The sequence below is a fragment of the Miscanthus floridulus genome, chromosome 2, assembly GCF_019320115.1.
Source record: "Miscanthus floridulus cultivar M001 chromosome 2, ASM1932011v1, whole genome shotgun sequence".
NCBI lineage: Eukaryota > Viridiplantae > Streptophyta > Magnoliopsida > Poales > Poaceae > Miscanthus > Miscanthus floridulus.
This window is the reverse complement of record NC_089581.1, coordinates 30,316,344-30,332,886: the sequence shown is the minus strand read 5'-3', so window position 1 is coordinate 30,332,886 and position 16,543 is coordinate 30,316,344. Positions and strand designations below refer to the sequence as shown.

General features: G+C 45.1%; 1 pseudogene; it reads left to right on the top strand.

Moving 5' to 3' along the window:
• Positions 1-3,004, top strand: part of LOC136536277 (protein NRT1/ PTR FAMILY 5.2-like) — a 31,681-nt pseudogene extending 28,677 nt beyond the window's left edge.
• Positions 3,005-16,543: the final 13,539 nt, after the last annotated feature.

Below are 16,543 nucleotides of genomic sequence, written 5' to 3'. Positions count from 1 at the left end.
TTCCTGCAAGCGAATCGAAGAGCACAAGCAAGAAGGTAAAACACGTAATCTGAAATTGCAAATATGAATGACGCGAATATCAATAGAGGGTTCAAGAACTCGGTTCCAAAGGACTAATCGACACAGTGGAGGAGATCAAGAACGGGGGCCCTGGATCACTGTAAAAGGATTTGTCACCACAGTTACAATGAACGATTCAGTTTCTCGATGGAAACTAAACTCTAAACAAAACCCAATTGTGTAGCAGCGGCGGCGGCTGTGTTTATAGTCTAAGACTCGACCTAGGGTTGGGGACGGCCAGGGGTTGGGCGCCCACAACTTGGGCTTAAGGCCCGACACGATACATGGCCAAGTTGGCCCAAATAGGTGACGCAGCACCTTGCCGTGGTCACACAGAATGATCCACGGACCTTCTGGAGCTGGGACTAGATCCAAAACGACGGCGTCGTCGTCCCCTTTCCAACGCATCCAAGAACGGCCCGTTTCGATGTCGTATGAGAAAGTTATGACCGAAACAGTGACGACGTGTCTGCTGAATCCGAGGGTGACGTGGCAGCTGAGTTGGGAACGAATTGCAACTTGGGGAAGACCATGACGTCGGTGTGTCCAGCGTGGCGATGTCCTCATCATCCTCCCCTTCTCGAATTGGAGTCGTCCTCGACTCCATCTTGGCGATGTCCTCATCAGGAGTGGGGTATTACGTCATACTGACGGCCTGAACCTGTCTAACTCGTGTGTCTCTGTTGCCTTCTTGTTCTTGATTTCACGCTTCTCTGCCGATCAATCTACCTTCGTGGGATACCCCTCGAAGGACTGTTGATGATATTCTGTCAACAATTGTTCATCTTATTCAAAATTTTTGTATAAATATTATTTATTCTGTTATGACTAATCATTAGACACTTTAATAATGACTTTATTTACTTTATCATTTGTAAAAAAAATTGAATAAGATAAATGGTCAAACATTATATCTAAAAGTGAAAGGCGTCACCAGGACAGAGGGAGTATTTCGTCTAATGATAATTATTTGATAATATGATTATTAGTAGTCTTTTGTATTAAATTGGTTAAATTTTAGACAAATTAACTTAGAACAAACTTGGGATGAAGGTAGCATGACTCCATAGAAGTTTATCGGTATATATTAACAGTAAATATGATATCTCTGTAGAAAACTTCATACAAACTTACACATTTCAGAGAGCTACTTTTTTTTCATGGAGGATCATTCGGAGCTACTGTATTATAGTTGTAGTTGTTGCGGGCGCAACTTGGGCCTAAATAGTTAAAATCACACAAGCAATAGCCCAAGTAAGCCTTTTGGTAAGGCCTACTAAGACTTGACTCAACCAAAGCGTAATCCAAGCCCATTACATAGAATCTGGGCCGCAACGCTACCCGTTCGGCGTTTTTGATCCGCTTTAGCTGTAACAAGATCTCTATCATTATTGTTGGGCTATTGGCGGGCCATTTGCAAAATGGGCTGACCACGAAAACGAAGCATAGGTTCTATGGCGTCTGAATTGTTGCCGAATCAAACGCAGGGAATGCTGCTGCTGACGTTGGCGGTCTCCGTGCCGGCACTGAAGCCGCCGCCCTGCGACCCCGGCGCCGGCGCCGGCGCCACCTGCCCACGCGCATCCACGCTGCAGCTGGGCGTCTACTTCGTCGGGCTGTACACCATCGCGCTGGGACACGGTGGCACGAAGCCCAACATCTCCACCATCGGCGCCGACCAGTTCGACGACTTCCACCCGGCAGAGCGGCTGCGGAAGCTGTCCTTCTTCAACTGGTGAATGTTCACGGGCATCCTCTTCTCCACCGCCGTGCTCGTCTACCTCTAGGACAGGGTCAGCTGGTCGTGGGGGTACGGCGTGCCCACGCTGGCGCTCGCGGCCTCGGTCGTTGTCTTCCTCGCCGGCACGCCGCTGTACCGGCTAAAGCTACCGCAGGGCAGCCCGATCACGAAAATGGGCAAGGTGGTCTGCGCGGCCGTGTGGAAGTGCCGCGTCGTGGTTCCTGGGGACCTGACCGAGCTGCACGAACTGGACCCCGAGCACTACGCCAACAAGAAGAGGTTTCACGTGAACCCAACGAGCTCCATGGGGTTCCTAAACAAAGCGGTGGTCAAGGTGGGGGACGCTTCCCCCTCCGGGTGGACGCCGCCGCTGTGCACGGTGACTGAGGTGGAGGAGACGAAGCAGATCGCGAAGCTGGTGCCGCTGCTGGCCACCATGTTCGTGACGTGCGCGCTGATGGCGCAGGTGGGCACGCTCTTCGTGAAGCAGGGCGTTACGTTGGACCGCCGCGTCGGGCGCGGCGGCAGGTTCCGGGTTCTCTCCGCCCCCCCCCCCCCCCCCCCCCCCCCCGCCCCCCCCCCCACACACACAGCCTCGGCGCCGTCGTCACGCTGACGATGCTCGTCTACGTGGCGGTCTACGACCGCGCCCTCGTCCCCGCCATCTGGAGGCGCGCCAAGAACCCGCGCGGGATCACGCTGCTGCAGCGCATCGGCGGCGGGCTGGTCCTGCAGGTCGTGACGATGGCGACCACGGCGGCGGTGGAAAGCCGGAGGCTAAGCATGGCGAGGAGCCATGGCGCCAAGGCCGCCGGCGAGCCGCTGCCGCTCACCATCTTCGTCCTGCTCCCGCAGTTCGTGTTGATGGGCGCCGCCGACGCGTTCCTGGTGGTGGGGCAGATCGAGTTCTTCTACGACCAGGCCCCCGAGAGCATGAAGATCCTCGGCACGGCCATGTCCCTGACGGCGTACGGCGTCGGCAGCATGCTGAGCAGCGCCGTCCTGTTGGCCGTGGTGCGGGTGACGGCGGCCGGGAGGGGCACGCCCTGGGTGACCGACGACCTCAACGCGTCGCGCGTCGACTGCTACTACGCGTTCCTCGCCGCGCTGGCCGCCACGAACCTGGCCGCGTTCGTGGCACTGAGGTACTCGTACAGGGCGGAGTCCACGGAGGCCATCGGCGTCATCGCCCGTTCAGCTTAGGCCCTCTACAGTGTGAGCGGTGCCCGATACTGTTCACGTATGCCAGCTCACAGTGATGCTTTGTTGAGTTTGGGCCTGCAGCGTGTAAAAGTGATGCTAGAAAAAGTAGCGTATTCTTTATCTTCTATCAATACCCTCTGCAGTGTGGAGTGACGCCTTAAAAAAACCAAAGTGCAACTACATTCACCACTCCTCTCTTTTCCTATGCTGGCATCGATAGTTGCAGTGTGCTAAGTGGTGCTTTATCTTTCTCTCTCTGTTTTAGGCACCACTCTGGTCGCATGCTGTGGAAGGCCTTATAAGCTCTTGTTGAATTTTGGTTGAAACTGGTCGAAAAATACTGTTATGGCTGAATAGTTGGGAGAGAAAAATACTGTTTCGGTTGAAAAAGGAACCGAACAAGTCGGCTTCTAGGTAAGCTGAACGGTTTATGCTCTAAATAAGCTGAAATCAACAGCCAAACATTATGTTTTTCAAAGTTTATTTTGGCCACGCTTATTCTCACAGCTCCTATTTATACTAAAAAGCAGAAAAGATTAGCTTATTTTGATCGCCGCTCTATTTATGCAGCTTATCTAAGAAGCGCTTCCCAGATAAACTGTATCAAATAGGGTCTACTTATTTTAAATTATAAGTCGTTCTACAAAATTTGGAGAATCAAAACATCTTAAGTTTGACCAAAATTATAGAGAGAATTATAAAGATTTATATCATCAAATAGGAATACAAATGCTATGAAAGTAAATCTAATGATACTTAGTTACAATTATTAGTGTTATTATCTTAGCCCGTGTTTAGTTGCCAAAATATCCAAAAAATGACTGTAGCTATAAAGTTACCCAAAAAATGAGCAGTACAACTTTTTATGGGGCGTTTAGTTCCCAAAATCTGGAAAACTACTGTACAACATTTAATGAACTGCATGCAGCTTATTAATGGCATGCATGCATGACATTGAATGCAAGTAAAGCATGCTTTTACATCCACCCAGGCATTGTCAACAAGGCAGGAGTCATTGCTGGGGTCATGGCGCCTCCTCAACAGCACAACAATCAACATAAACCAATAATTATTGGTAAACAAATGAAATGGCACAGGCTTCTGCTGGCACATAGTTACACAGTAAAAAAATTACACTGTTTGTCGGACAAAAAATTACAGTTACAGTAAAAAAAAATTAACAGTTACACAGTCGCCTCAAAAAGACGATCAAATCATGTTCGATTAGCCAAACCGATTGCGATGGATTCCCGAAATACATTCATAAGCTCAGAATCAGAACTACCGCTTGCAGGAATAGTTTCCGGCTGATCGGCACAGGCTTCTGCCGGCACATAGTTGTCATCCCGGTCACACCAAGCAAAGTACCGATCCCCTATGCCACTCACCCTTATGAAGTTATGTAGGGCACAACATGCAACAATGATTTGACTTTGTATATGGGGGGCATAACTAGGGACTTCTTTCATCATCCGTCACTTCATTTTCAACACTCCAAATGACCTTTCTATGACATTCCTAAGTGACGAATGTGCATAATTGAAGATCTCAGTTTTACCTTGGGGTTCTGGTGCCTCTCGGTACTCCGGTAGGTGGTACTTTGTTCCCTTGTACGGTGCAAGATAACCTGGTCGGTTAGCGTACCCTGAGTCCACAAGGTAATATTTGCCTATACCATCCAAACAACAGTTAGTATCATGAACTTGTACTCGTATGCACAAAAGTACAACCAACTAATTGTATACCTGTTGGTGGATGTGGAAACACGTTGGTGTATGTTGTTGTCGCATTAGTGAAGACCCTCATGTCATGTACTAAACCCAGCCAGCCAGCTAGGACGAATGTAAATCGCATGTCGAAGTCACACACAGCCAAGACATTCTGTGTTGTCATCCCCTTGCGGCATAGGTGCTGCACAAACTTATCACTAGGCACCACACAGGGGACATGAGTCCCATCTATCGCCCCTATATAGTCCTTGAAGTAGGGATAGAACCTAGGATTTCTTAGCCTATCATGCATAGTGTTAAAATTTGGGTCATTAGGCCTAATGATGTCAGTAGCAAGCTTGACAACAGACTTCAACACCCTATGAAACATGCTATGCACAGTCCCCAGTGACCTCTCAAACCTGTCCTCCGCTTGCCTAACAGATTGTGGAGCCCCCACCATCCACAGAAACATCCCAAGAGCCTCAATAGATGCTGATTTGCTATTAGATTTCAGCCCATATGATTCTACCAATAAATCATGCAGACTATGGAACATATCATGGCTCATTCTGAACATGTTATAACAAGCCTTCCTATTTCCTAGTTTACTATGTACCCATTCCAAACCAGTAATGACTGGTTGTCTATACTCTGACCTTGACAAGTGCTTGCCAATGTGGTAGGCATACTGGTACATACCGTACAGGAAAGCATCGTCATCATCCTCCACCTCCATCCAGTCACTAATGAACTCGTCCAAATCATTCTCATAATAATCTTGCCTCGATGACATCATCCCCGTCACTATTGTTTGGACATCCTCCTGTCAAAATGAAAAACAGTTCCAATCAGTTTTCAACATCAACTAGGCAACATTAGCATGTATCCCTATTAGAACTGACTCATGCCAGTTACTCAAACTCATGCACTATATACATCAACAGATCATAGCGATATCCAGTCATACTACAAATAACCAGTTCAAGTGTTCGACATGACATACTTAGGTCAATGACAAATGACACCCACCACACCTCACATAGTTCTAATGACATAACTTAGTAACTACGTAGAAAGCTTAAGAAAATAAGGTCTAGGGGAGGACCCCCGATGTATTGCTTAATCGTCAGCATCCTTCCTTAGGGCGAGGAGCTTATGAAGAAGTTCATAACAGGCTCACTCTACACGATCTTGAGCACGGCCATCCACTCAGCTGGGGTCTCTTCAGTTGCACCACACTGTCTTACCAATTGTAGCACTAGTTCCACCTTCCTCTCCAGCGCCTTGCTGTTGTCCTCAATTTTTTGGTTCCTCTCTTGCCACATGGCTGTCATCCTCTCAAGCCTCTGCCTTGAAATCTCATTGTGTTCCTTCATGTGACCATCCATGGTCCTGACAGCAGGGCTCTTGGACCTCTTGCTCGGGCTAGAGGCAGTTGTGCTGGTGCTGCTTGCCCTCTTAGTGCCGACACTAAGCGGCGTAAGTTGGTCGTCGTGCTCATCATTGGAGTCGTCATCCGAACTTTCAACGTCAACTGTATTGCTTTGTGCAGGACAGAACGAGGTTGAGCCATCAACAGCATTGCCGGCGAACATCCGGTCCAAATCGTCCAAGTACGGAGGCCACCCGTCCTTGAGCTTCTTCCACTCCGGGTGTCCCTGAAAAACCGGTATAGGTGAATCAATGAATATTAACATTTTAACAGTACATGATTCAACATAAGATTGCTTACATACCACCATACGAGAGTCCCACCAAGCATCAGTAGCAAGGATGGAGCCATCGTCTCTCCTGCCTAAGCCAGTGCCTTTTCGGAGGTCGTTTATAAAATGACATAAATGCTTGAGCTGGCATAACTTACTTTTGAACTAGTCCTTGTCATGAACCAAGGTTGTTGTTGCATAATACCTTGCAATCAGATCTCTCCACCCTAACTTGTTCATGCAGCCGCGGACACAGTTGCCGCTGTCAATTTGGTGGCACCAGATTTGGCAAAACTTGCTTATATTGGGCTCTGACCAGTTTCCCCTGTCGTTCCTAGCCTAAACGATTTCATAAGACATGATTTCACACCGACGAACAGGCAACGATGGGGCGAACAACAAATGCTTCGAACACAATAGTATACATGAGCAATGCAAGATAGACGATGGGTGAGGAAAACTACCGGGATGTGACCCACGGGGGTAGCATGCATCGGGTTCACGATGTCGTCATCCACCTGTGGGACAGCCCCACGACGGCGGCGACGCCGGCCCCTTCCTCCACCCTCGACGGCAGAGGCAGAGGCGCGACCACGATGGACACGCGGCACGCGGTCGCCTCCGACAGCTTCTGATGTGGCGCGGCCTCCCGTGCCGTCACTGCCTCCTCCAAAGCGGGCGCTGGGAGGCTGCTCGTAGGTGAGGTTCCGCCGCCGAGGAACACGGATGGGAGGCGGCCCCATCTAGCTACCACCAGGGTCGGACCGAAGGTCGGCGTCGTAGCCGTCCATGCCAGCCCATCCCCCGCCGTCGTTGAGGTCCAGGGAATCCAGGCGCTAGCAGGGAGGGTTGACGCCGCTGGACCCCGTGTACGGTGGCGGCGGGTCGGTGAAGCCCTCGTACACCGACGAACCCAAAAGCGGGTTCGCCCCCGCCAGGAAGTTCCGCGTGCCGTCGTTGCTGCCGGAGCCGCCGTCGAAGTTCGTGTTGCCGCCTCCGTTGAAGCCGTCATCAGGGAAGCCGTCCATCTAGGAAGCCGCGGCCGTGCAGCGACTAGATCCGGGCACGCCACGCGTAGATCTACCGGCCGAGGTGGTGGATCTAGGCGGGCGCGTGCGCTAGCTTCGGCGGCGAGCGGCGGGGCCGCCGAGGGGAGATGCGTGCGGGGGAGAGCGGGGCTAGGGTTGATGAATGCGCGAATGGAGGGGTGCTGCCTGCCGACGCTGTGTGCCACGCGGTTTTGCGGCTGTCGTTGGGCCTCATGCCGGAAAACATACGTGGGCCGCTTTTCACCACCCGTTTAGTTCCAAACTCCAAAAACTGGCCCAATTTTAGAATTTGGTTCCCCAACTAAACACGGGCTTATCATATAAATTTAGTCACACTCTAGAAGCTTTGACTCTCTAAGTTCTTGAATGACTAAGCAGCGTAGAGAAAGCATGCATGGTCTACGACTCTGCACAGACTACGCGTTCTGGATAAGTACTGTACATACATTAGGGAGGTCAGTCCAATTCTTCAGCTTCACACGAACAGATTGCCAAGCAAATTTAATGCTACCTGTGCCAAACTGCCAATTTATATCGGGCCCAAAAAGTTTTTCAAAAAGTGCTACAGTACCATTACATTGAATCTTACGATACGTGCATGGAGCATTAAATGTAGACAAAAAAAATTAATTACATAGTTTGGTTGAAAATCACGAGACAAGCGTTTTGAGCCTAATTAGTTCATAATTAAACAATAATTACCAAATAAAAATAAAAATACTTCGGTAGCCAAATTTTTAAACTTCGCGAACTAAACACAGCCATACTTCCCAGCAAGTCGCCGGTACTTGGGAGCAATTTCATGACACCCGCGCTTCCACAGTCCCACACGCTGGACTTTTCCGATCCTGCCGGCCTGGCTAGAAGACGACTGGTTGACCGTACGGTGTGCCAATCTACGGTCTGTTTGGCTGGGCTTATTCGATTGTAGATTATAAACTATAACATCGTAGATTATAAATTAGAACAGTATTTTTCTTTCACAACAAATCAGCTAAACCAATCAGCAGTAAATAATCTATGATCGTTTACAACGAAACAAACAGGCTGCTGATTATTAGCTGATCGGATAGTTATTACTCTCACCGTCCAGAAAAGAATGCAATTATAGGAAACGTGTCGGTCAAGCTTATCCAACTTGAACTAAATTTATAATAAATAATATTAGCATTTATGTCTCGAAACAAACTTATTATAAAAATATATTCTATAACTAATCTAATGATACTTATTTTGTCTCACGAGTGTTAGCACATTTTTATATAATTTTAGTTAAAATTAAAACTATTTAATTTCTTGAATTACATTACGTTGGGAGCAGTAACCTCCATCGAGAGGCGAGTTGTTACTCGCTAGTGTCGTCAAGAATCTACTGTACAAGTCAAAGTCAGTAGGGGAGCAGGAACAAGTTGTCCTCGTCGTCCTTTCCCTTGTGTTACTGCCGCTGTCATATCACTGACTTATGGCTCTCCCTAATCTCTGCTGGTAGTAAAAGCGAGTGTCAATCCCTGTTCGTTGATGCTGAAATTTAGTTTATGCTAATATTTATATTAAAATATTATAAGAAAAAAATATGGTACATGGTGAATAACTTCGCACTACAGAGCTAAAATTCAACGCTAGCTGCCGTGTTAACGCAGCTAAGATAGCTGAAACCTCCGGAATCGTCCAAACGCATGTATCTAAAAACAACGCCACTAACCAATTGAAAACGGGCATTGATTGCTGCTGACAGGTTGTCGATACGCAAACACATAGCTCATACTTAATGTTACAAAATCTGCTTATAAAATTCTCTATGTTATTTGAGCAATCTATCTTCTTATTATAATTACATTATTGTCCGGTACTCCTATGTATATTTATTCAGTTGATAGCTCAGCTGGTTAAACTTCTCGTGATGGGACATGCATACCAATTTGAATTCGAGCCTTTGGCTCTGTTCGTTTGAGCTTATAAGCCAGAATTAGTTCTATTTTTTATATTTTTCTCTCATAATAAATTAGTCTTACGAATCAGTCACAGTAGCAATAAGTCATATCAAATAGAGCCTTTAACTCAACATGTGTGGCGGTATTTACAGGTATCTTATTATTTTACTGGATAGACACGTGTATATAGTGAGATACATATGGTGATTTTATCTGTCTCAAAATGTGCGCGCCTAACCCATCGAGGAATTAATCAGAGGTGCCTACGGGGATAAGTGTAATACATGCATATTATAACCTTTAATTTTGTGTTCGTGTTTCGAAAAAAAAGGAAAAGGGAAAGGAATTCAGGCCAAAGGTTACCGTCACGAATCAAGTCGGAAGACCACTTCTTTTTCGACTAATTTAGGCCGCTTACGTATATGCTATGCTCCATCCAGTTCCGCGTTCTCACTGCTAGCTGCTATTGTACCTGTTGCTGTCCCCTCCCGTCATACAATGCAAGATTAACGTACGTATTGAACGAGACGAGCTCGAGTGGTCAATGCATGAAACCACCCGCGACGGCGGCAGTTGAAAAATCACAAGTGTTTTTTTAGTGGCAGATGTCGACTTAAGACCCTGTTCATTTTGCTGAAAATACATGGCTGAAAATATTGATCGCTGATTTATTCTGAGAGAAAAATATTATTCATTCGCTAAAATAGTACCACTCGTAAGATAAGTGAAGAGGGACCTGGGCCTTAATTGGTACGTTTGACAGGGGCATGCGTGAATCCACTTGGTTATACTGAAATTCACGCTCTGATTCCGGTAGTGGTACCGGTAGAGCTACCACGTAGGAGTGTGCCACTTGATGTAGACTTGGTCACTGAATACTGATGGCCAAGCCAGATTATTTATTAATCTAATCCAATGTATATAACCGAGACCCTGGAGTCCGGACCCACGAGATGTAGACTGGGTCAATGCATCAAACCAGCTGCAACGCATGAATACACAATATGCTACTCCCACTTGCATGGTTCCGTTGAAATTTCTTCAGCGAATTCACCTGTCACGTGGCCTTATAACATGCTACAAACTCGGTATATATTGTGGACGATGTAGTGACGGTTTGTTTTGAGCTTTTCCACGATATAGCTCCTCCCGCGAGAGTGAATATGTATCCTGACGTGGACTTTCTGTCATCTCCCGTATAATCAGAATATGTATACCCCTCTATGTGCAGAGAATCAAATCTTCTGTACGTTAGCATGAGACCCTTCGTACCTTGCAGGTAACGCAAAACTTTCTTTACTAATTTCCAATGTTCTGTTTTTAGATTACTCTGATATCTGTCAAATAACCTGGTAACAAATGCTAAGTCAGGACGAGTATACACTTCCGACAGCTGAACTATATGGAACCGCTTTCATTTGATCGATCTCATATTGGTTCCTGGGACATTGAAATTTCTCATATCTATCACCCATGACTATGGGAGCAAGTGAAGACTTATAATTTTACATACTGTATTTCTTTAGAACTTTTTCTAAGTATGTTTTTTGTGATAATCCTAAAACCCCATTTTCTCTATCTTGGTGAATATCTATTCGTAGAACGAACAAAGCTTCACCAAAACCTTCACATCAAACTCCGAGGACAAGAATTTCTTTATTTCTAGTAGTAGATTAACATCACTGCTAGCGAGCAAGATGTCATCCACATACAAGACTAGAAAAATATATTTCCCATTCTTAAACTTTGCATAAACGCAATTGTCCTCTATATTTTCTTGAAACCCAAACTTTCTTATTGTACTATCAAACTTCAAATACCACTGTCTTGAAGCTTGTTTTAATCCGTAAATGGATTTCTTCAGACGGCATCCCATACGTTCTTTTCCTTCCACAACAAAACCTTTCGGTTGTGCCATGTAAATATTTTTCTCCAGATCCCCATTTAGGAACGCCGTCTTTACATCCATCTGATGTAATTCTAAATCGTAATACGCGACAAGCGCCATTATGATTCTAAAAGAATCCTTACATGAGACTGGAGAAAATATCTCATTATAATCTATACCTTCTGTAACACCTCGGGTGTTTAAATATTAAAATCTGACATGTCATCATATGCATTGCAAAGCATTTGGCATTTGGTGAAAACTTTGAGATGCATACACTAATACAAGTTTATATTTATGTGGTATGTGTTGCATTGTATTGTTTGACTCAAGTTCAAAGTTTGTTTGGATTTTGAATTTTTCGAGAAAACCCCGCTTTTCAGCATTTAAATCCTACCCTGAAAATCCAATTCAAAATCTAAGCATATTTTGGGGTTGAGCCTTAAAGCAAAAGTGTAGAGCTTGACTAGTTAAGCAAAGTTTATCTTTGGAGTTTTTCAAGTTGTTTAGAAAAATTTTGAGTAATTCAAAAAGGCGTAATTCGTTAAATTTCCCTATTTAAATTCAAAAGTTCATTTCAAAATTTAGACCGAATTAGGAGATGGTTATAAAAGCAAAGTTGTAGAACTTTTGATTTTGAACAACTTTTGTTTTTGGAGATTTTTGAGTTGTTATGAAAATTTGGGAGTAATTTGTGAAATTTGGCGAATGGCAATTCTGTAATTTCGATGAACAGTGTTCACCGCTTGCGCTACACCGTCGGCGAGCTTCGGTTAGCTTCCAGTCGCGCGCGTGGCCGTCTGGGCATTGCGTTGGCACGGCGAAGGCTTCCGCGTGGTTTCTTTGCGCTTCCTTGGTCGCGTTATAAGCCAGCCACCGTCGCCGTTCTTCGTTTTCTCTTCCCCTCTGTTTTCCAGTCACCGCTGCCGCAGCTCCGTCGAGCTCTCGCCGTCGACCTAGCGCCGTTGCCGTCTCAGCAAAGCGTGTTCCAGCTCCGCCGTATCCTTACGCGCCCAGCCAACACACCAATTTAGTTTGATTTCGCCGGGAAACTGCTGTGCGCGCTCTTCTTCCTCGCGGCCGGCAGCGTCCCCGTCGCGAGCGCTTCGCCGTGGCCAGAGCTCCACGGTACGCCTCTGCCCCTGCTGAGTCTTGCTTCAGCTTCGCCACGATGCTATGGTACTCCATGACCCATTGGTTTCTCATTTTGACCACCACAGCTCCCGGAACATCGCCACCGACGACGACCAGCTCCGCCGTGCTTGCTTGGAACATCGACCCACCTCTCCGTTGCTCCTCCGGCCTTGTGCTCTACTCAGTCGCGTTTGGGGTGAGCCACTGATGCTTCCTGGATCCCTTGTTTGAGCTCTACCGGTCGCACATCGCCGGCGTAGCGCTGCCGTGCCACCGCGTCCGCCATAGCCGACGACGAGCTAGTATAGGGCCGTAATCAGTGCTGCTAGGGACGTCAATCGATGCGCCTAGTCTTGGTGATCATTTTGGTACGTTGGCCGTCGCCGTTGGGCTCACCGTTGACGAGTTTACGTCGTTCAGCGCCGTCGTTGCCGTGGTCAGCGCGCGAGGTTAGGGATGACAGGTGGGGTCGGGTTGTCAGTGACTCAACGTTCAAATGGAATTTTTCTATTTTCAGATTTGAATGAATAGTGATGTAATTTGTTATTTTTGTGTAGATTTATTTAGAGCTCAAAAATTATGAAAATTTTTGTGTGACCTCTATGTGATGTATATTATTTAAGAAAAATATGAAATATTGTTTTTCAGCACTTTTTGAATGTGATAAAAATTGCTCAATTTATTAATAAATGGGTTTCCATGATTTTTCTAGGCTTATTTAATTGTCCAAAAATTATGAAATTTGTTTTGCCACTTACTTATCATGTAATAAACAATTACTAAAATTTTGAGCTCAATTAGAATAAGTTGATTTGTTTCATAATTTTGAATTAAATAATTAATTCATAAAAGCAAATAGTAACCTTTAATGATTTAGGTTTTGTTTGAAATTTTGGATTGAGTGATGACCTTGGGTCATTAGTTAATGATGATCCTTGGTAATTGATGTTTGTGTTATGAAACAGACTTTTGTTTGTTTGACTTGTAACTGTACCGCGAAGGAAAGTTGTATTCAAATTGTTAATTTTTGCATCCATCATTGAGCATCATATTTCGTATTCCGCATCATGTTAAACATGGCATTGTTATTACGTGTAGTGAACGAAGGTGAACACGTGGTAGTTAATCAAGTTGTTGAGGAGGTTAATCCGTCTGTTGAGGTCGGATCGAATCCTTGTGAATCGTCGTAGGAACCGGACTTTTCCGTCAACGAAGGCAAGCCCGGATGCATACAACCCTACCTTGTGTTTTATAAATTAATTTTGCTTTTGCTTTCCGTTACTGCATTAAGTGATTAGGAGTTAAGTAAGAGCCTAATTGGTGCATTACCACCCTTGTTATTCCATATTTACCATATTACCAGTTTTAAACTCGTATATGCCTAGTTTTGCTTAGCTATGCGTAGAACGTTGAAAGTCGGGTGACTACCTGCCACCTGCAAGTTTTAAATGGAACATTGGTTAATTATGTTAGCATGTGATATGGGAATGTGGAGTAATAAATCTAGACCGGGCGGACTCAGTGAGTGTGAGCCACCTGACATGGAGGTCTTGTGAGCGGGGTCTTTCCGCCTGTGTCGATTAAGGCACGTCCGTTGTTGAATTGCATGAGGTGAGAATTTGTAGTACTAACCACATACTTCGGTAAGCCTTTACTCGGCTATTCTATTATGAGAATGGCTACTCGCGCACTGGGAGTGGAGAGATGGTGGGAATAGCGTGTACCCACATGGCCATAGGCTGGAATGGTGGAGTACTGTATTCTCGGGTGGCACGGACCCATTCTTGTTTTAGAGGATCCGAGGGTAGGTTGGTATATGTAGGTCGGGGACCTGCATATGTCGTGTGGTCTGGAATCCCCAGCTGGGTGTTTAATCGGTTCGAATCGTCGTTGCTCCTCGGTCATGGAGACTCAACTCACTGTTCATCATTGTAGTATTAATAACTGGAACTTGAATAAGGCTTGTGAAGGTGTTGGATATGAAGTTTCATGATCTCAGCACGGATCGTGTCAGCTTTGTATATAATTCTTATGAAGTCTACTATAATAAGAATTTTGTTAAAAGAGCTTTTACGCAAAAGAACTTTGATAATTGTTAAAGCTATACCTTGAATCCCTAAGCCTGCATTCCTAAGTTATCAGTTAATATTTCGGTTAAGTCTTGTTGAGTACTTTTGTACTTAGGGTTCGTTGACCCTTGTTGCAGGTGAGCCTCATGAGCAGATCTGTTTTGGATCGTGCTGCATGACTATTGTTCGTTCTGACGATGAGAAGTAAATGTGTGATCCTTGGGCAGGATGTTTATTTTGTGTGTTATGTATATGTTAATTATGCCACTCCACTACTACTATGATTTGTAATAATTATCGAACTTAGTTTGTAAGGTTTGAAACAACTAGTTTGTAAACTATGTTATCGTAAGACTTCCGCTTTTTACTCTGGTGTCGATATTTGAATAAATGTTGTAATACTGCAATGACTCTGTAACGTGATCCTGCTCGAAAATCGTGGATGATTCAGGGTTCCCCGAGGACACCCGACAGTCTTTTTAAGTTCATGGAAACATATGCATAGATGTCAAAGGTCGTCGGATAGTGACAGGTGCATGTGGGCCCTATAACTTAGGAGGTTCTACCACAGAATGGTATCAGAGCGATCGTTATAAGGTTTTTGTTGTATTATTTTACAAAAACTTCAAAATGATTTGGGATGACTAAATTTAATTTGATAATTTGGTCCAAATTGCTTCTGACTTATCTTATTTCTTTTTCACCATTCCGTATTTGATTAAAAAGGTTTTGTGTGGTGGAGTAGTAATATTACTATGCCCTATATAAAAATAAATATTGTTTATGTGCATTATAAACTTTGATGTTTTTGTTCGTAAGAACGATTCATGCATCATGAATTATTCACTCGTTACTTCCTTCACCTCTTAGTCTGGAGTTGAGTAGTGAGTCTGGTTTGAGGAATGTAATCCATCTTAGCTACTTTTTAGATTTTGATCAAATGGTCTTACTTGGATTAAATTGGCTTCCTACAGTATGGCTCGTGCCAAGATGACGCCCTGTAAGTACACCGGATCCAAAGGAGTTCCTTGTCACCAACTTGCTCCTAGAAATGATGGTGCTAGCAGTAGCAGTGCTAGGCTTGATCCCTAGGCAGAGATACTGAGGATTTCTATAGAGTTAGCACAATCTACTAGAGATAGGGCTTTGGATGTTATACAAATAGGAGAATTACAGGGTCAATTGAGGCATCTCAGCACCGCGCATGGGAACTACGAACGTATGTTGGTTCGTACGGTGGAGGGAAGAAATGAAGCTTGGCAGAGGGAAAATGTAGCTAGAGCTAGAACTCATGAGCTAGAATTCTATGTAGAAGATTTAGAAGAACATAATACCTATCTACATGAGGAAGTTCATAGGCTTAGCAATCTACTAAATCCGAATCATGAGCCTCAAGCTGATGCCATGGACCCCGATGTCATCCTTGCCGATGATGATAAATCGGGAGAGGAAGAAGAAGAAGATCCGGAAGAATTAGTAATGATCGATGAAAGTGATAACGAAGGCGGTAATAATTCCGGAATGGATACCGAGCCTAAAGTTTGAAGTAATTGAGGAAAGGAGTAGAGTTGTATAATAGTAGCTCTAGTTAAGTTATGTAGTTTTGTTTTCGTACTCGTGGGTTTGTCTGTACATTAGTAAACTCTATGTAATGTGTCTAGAGTAAACTTTGGTACAATTCAATAAAGACATGTGAATAAAGTTTAGTTTGTTATGAGCAGATGCGTCGTACGCGGGGTTCATTTATTCCGGGAACTTCACAAGATGAGGACGGTATTCCAGATCCGCCACCAGTTCCAACAAATTTAGCTGATGCTATAACCGCACTTGTCAATGTGATGGCTAAAAATTCTCGTTTGCTTCATGAGATGGCTTAGAGTAATCAGAATCAGATGCACGGAAACTGTGGACGCCACCATAACAGACAGGAGGCTACATATGTTGATTTCACAGACACAAGACCCCCGGTGTTCACCAAGGCAGATGAACCATTGGAGGCTGATGAGTGGCTTCGAACCATGGAGCAGAAATTTGACCTTATTCCATGCACGGA